The sequence below is a fragment of the Cynara cardunculus genome (genome assembly GCF_001531365.2).
Source record: "Cynara cardunculus var. scolymus isolate 2C chromosome LG 11, CcrdV1, whole genome shotgun sequence".
NCBI lineage: Eukaryota > Viridiplantae > Streptophyta > Magnoliopsida > Asterales > Asteraceae > Cynara > Cynara cardunculus.
Genome location: NC_037538.1, coordinates 21,512,259 through 21,517,071, shown reverse-complemented (window position 1 = coordinate 21,517,071; position 4,813 = coordinate 21,512,259).

Below are 4,813 nucleotides of genomic sequence, written 5' to 3'. Positions count from 1 at the left end.
AAAAGAAATATACCCTAGATATATATTCAAATATTCAAATCATAATAAATGAACTCCAATCATTTCTATAAATATAGAGGGATGTTATTCTACACCCTTTGCCATTCCTACACCCTATACAACCCTCATCTCAACCATTCAATTTTTAGGAAGGAACAATAACAATTTAGATCTATTTTTAGGAAGGAACAATAACAATAAGCAAATAAGATATCACAAGCATATTTTAGTCATCATCGTCATTGTAGTGATTGAAGGGATTTGAGTTACACTTGAATTGATATTCACCATGCTCACAATAGTGTGTGCAATATGTGTTTAAAAAACTTAAAATGAACAAAGTATGAGCTACTATTTATAAGCTTATGAAAGCCAAGTCAAAGCACTACCCAATGGTGACTGTCCACGTGTAAAGATACTCTAACAAGCTTTAGGCATGAGCGGTTGAGATTGAGCAGCTTCATGAGTCCAGATGAGGTTCTAGAGATAGGCTAGGTCTCTTCCTTTCAGTAATCATCAGGATAGGCATATCTAGAATGTCATTTTAGTTTGGATTCTGGACTTCAACACTTGTTTTTTTTTACAATATTTGTACATGACACAATTGAGGTCTAACAATTTCCCTCTAAGTATTGAAAAAAGAAATACAGATATTATCTAATAAAACATGAGGATAAACAGTGTCCTCGTAGCAAAAAAGTTTCAGTAAAGGCAAATGATTACAAGGAAAATGAAAAATAATTACATATATGCATCTGGGGTTGTTGGAGCAAAAATGTTGTATTCAAATCCCAGTGTTGAAATTGTTTTAAATGCTTTGTAATAGATAGTTTTGTAAACTTTCTTTTTGTAGCCTTGGTGGTTGATTTTCCTGTTTTGTAAGGCTACTATAATAACAGTGGTTGTTGGTAGGTAGGTTAGTAGTTAACAGTTTTTAGAATCATCCAAATACTTTTGACATTGAGAGATTTGAGAGAATCTTGTATCCGATCATCAAGAACATGTACATCACAATTTATGAAATGAAAGCTTGCCGACAGATTTAATCTCATGTTCTCGATAATTGTTTTATGAATTAAATTAGACTTGAATATCTGGGATCACAATTGGTATCAGAGCGGATTCAAAAAGACTTGATTGGATTTGAATTGTTTTCTTAATTGGATTTCTTGAATTTTCTGTTCTCGACTGTTTGAATATATGTTCTTATTCAATTTTGCGAAATTTATGTTATTTGATCCATTTTTGCTATATTGGTTTATGCTAAAACTGTTTTTGGGTCAATTGTGATCAAGTCTATATAGGTTAATTGCATAAATTTGAAATTTTTGGCTGATTTTGAGTATTTCTTGATTTTCTGGGTTTGAATGTTCATCTCATCGGACGTTGAATCTCCATTGTCCGATAAGACTTTGTTCATCGAACGTTGAATTTGTTTTAAGTGTTGTTCATTGTTTAATAGTGTTATCATACATTGTGTTAGACTTAGATTGTTTTTAATTTGGGCATCGATAAAATCTTGATCGCAGATTTGATCAATATATGAGCGAAAGCCACAACTATGATATTGAAATCGTTAGCAGATTTGATCAAAAACAAATAAGAATGAAAACAAGGATTGAACAAATCGGCTGTTTTGATTATTTAAAGAAGGTTACAAAAAAACTCTAAAAAATAATCTAATTTCTCACAAGTGTTCTCTAAAGCAGGAGCATATCTAGAATAATATGGCAATTACGGATGTTTTTAATCCAAGGAGGAGACCTCCTTTTATATGCCAATGTGCAAACGGAATCTGCTAAATTTTAGGTTTCAAACTCTGACTTCGAGATCATAATCTTCTGCCTTCACGTTCCTTGAAATGTGGAACCGTTCTTGTACATGTGCCAGATTCTGGTTGGAACACTTGGAGATGTGTTGGAACTTTATCCGCAAGTTAAGGGCGGATGGAACCCAGAGGCTCTTCATGTATAGTGCAGAAGCTCTCTGTCTGGAATGGTAGCTCTGCATCAAGTCCTTAAGCTTTTTGACGCTTAAGACTTGATATTCCTTGGCTTGAGCATGGGCTTTGTATGCGAGGTTCTTGCTATGTATCTGAGTAGCTCTATCTCTTGGCGACCTCTGCATTTGAGCTCTTGTTCAAGGCAGCTTCTAAGATTAAGTCCTAGTGACTAGAGTAATAGGCTTCTTACTTACACTTCTATGACAAGGGTATCTAACACTCCCCAACACTGAATCTTTTTCCAGTAATTATGCAGTAGAGGATCACTATTTTCTCAAATGTGAGGGTAGAGTCATGGGTGGTTGGTTGGAAAGTGTATCTAAGAAAGTAGAACCATATGCTTACAATAGGGATAAGGTCCTTATTGTTTAAGGTTCTAAAAACCTTGTATGGCCTTTGGATGTGGCAACCTCTGCATAAAATTCCCTTACAAGGGAGAGGTTTAATCCAGTAGGTACAACACAAAATATCCTCTTGGATGAATGGGAATTCCTTCAAACTCTCAGGGCTAGGCAATGCTTCTTTAGAAGCCATATTACCAAAATGGTCATATGTTTCTCTACAACTGAAAGTCCCAAAGGAGACATTTTTTCTCCGAGACTTGTTTTGATTAGGTGGTGATGATACTACCTTTCTTCTCTTGGCCACTTTCTTCCTTAGGGTCTGAATCTGCTCAACAACTATTGCTTCATTGTCTTCTTCCAATTCTGCAGTCGTCTCCTCACTATCAACAACATCATCCTCATCCTGGGAATCATCATCCTTATAACTCTTTTCTTCCTCCTCTTCATAATCAGAGTAATTTACTATCTCCTTTCTTTTTCCTCCTCCAACATCAACATTTTTGGTGGTATTGACCACCACATTCATAGTCGCTTCTTCCCTCTCTATTGGTTGTCATTGTCCAGCCAACGTGGTTTTAGGGATGATTTTCTTGGGTTCTTTGGGCTTCAAAACAGATTTAGGCTTTGTTTTGCATTGGCATAAATGGTTACCGAATTGCTTTCCATAGTAGGAGCAGTGGTTGACACTCCTAAAATGAAGACAGTGGCATGGAATGCCTCATCTAGAATATGAGATGTTGGTGGATTGGTTTTCTCAACAACATTTGGTAGGTTTTCATAGTTATGAGCATAATGCTCTTTTGTTTGAGGACTTGGGGGTAGAGGAAAACAACCACCAAGCAATAAAACTTAGTTTTCCTCATTTGTGGGTGATGAGGGTTCCTTATTGGTGTCTATGTTCAGAGCTTTGTGGCTAGAAGAACTGGTAGAAACGGAATTGGAAGAAGTTTTAGAAATGGAATGATGGATTGTACCTTGATCAACAACCCCTGTTTTGAGCTTCTTCAATGGTGGCTTTCTGGTCGATGTTGTCCTAACCACTGTCTTCAATGTTGTTGCTTCAACAACAGTGGTAGAACAACCTCTATGGAATCAGTCTTCGGTGCCTTCTTCTTCAGGCTTCTTCGTCTTTTAGTTGGTTGATCAGCACCGGTTCATCCTTCTCCCTTCTTTGCTTTTGGTTTTGCTCTCCCCATGCTTAAACTCGTTTTGAATACCCATGCACTCCACAATAAACTAACATACTTGTTTGTGAAAAATCAGTAAAAGTTGTAGTTTGGAAGCAAGTGATTACTGTAGGCAACAATTGTGGGTTTTTGGTTGAGAAAGAACCGAATAAAGGGAGAGTTGAGGGGTTGTGGTTACAAACCAACTAATGGTTAATGATGGTATAAAACTAGATGTTTTAGGGTAATGCTATTAAAATCATAGGAAAATGGTGAGAATCAAATTCCTTGTGCCAAAATTCTACTTTTCACAAGGCATCTTTACAAACTCTTGAGTGTATTTTCGGCTGACAAGACTTGTGGGCCAGGTGCAGGTTGCTGCAGCATTACAAGAAATTGCTATAGCAACTGTACCTTTTTCATAAAACTCTTGTTATTCTAAAAAAACACATAACTAACCAAACCTTCTAAAATAAAACACCTGTAGGTTAAAGGCTGTGACAGCCTGCAACATCAAATTCTAGGAATGAGTGAGATGTACCACATATGTGGTATTTGTGATTTTTGCAGCATCATTATAGGACTTCACTCTTTGACCATTCACTTTGAAAATGGATCCATTGTTGGGGTTAATAAGTTCCACTACTCCATGATGATGGACTTTGTGAACCTCAAATGGCCCTATCCACTTGGGTCTTAGTTTTCCTAGAAAAAGTTTTAACCTTTAGTTAAAGAGCAATACCTTTTGACCTGCTACAAACTCTCTTTGAGAGATCTTTTTATCATGCCATTTTTTTTGTCTTTGTAAATCTTGGCATTGTCATATGTTTGATTTATCAGCTCCTCAAGCTCATTGATTTGTAGTCTTCTCCTTCCACCTGCAGCATTTACACACTGTTGGTCCCAAAAGGGTCTACAAGAATACTAAACAGTTTGTAGAAGGGGGGATGAATACAAACACAACGTTTTCAAATTTAAAATATATATTGATAAAGAAGATCAATACATATTTTACAAGATTGTTTGCGGAAAGATAAGGTAAAAGAAAACCTATCTAAACAATCTTAAGATACACACAGAGGTTAGCAATTACAAGAAAAGAGATTACTAAAAGAAAGTCTTTTACTTTAAACTTAAAGAAGCTTAAAGTAAGAATAAGGGAGGAGAGTGATGCGCGCAGTTTGTAAGGAGAAGAAACACTTCTATATATACCCAGTGCATTAAATGTCCATTTAATGCAGTATGGTAGGTTATAGAATGCGTGTCAAGCCTTAAGAGGAAGGCTTGTCCTTTGTTACATA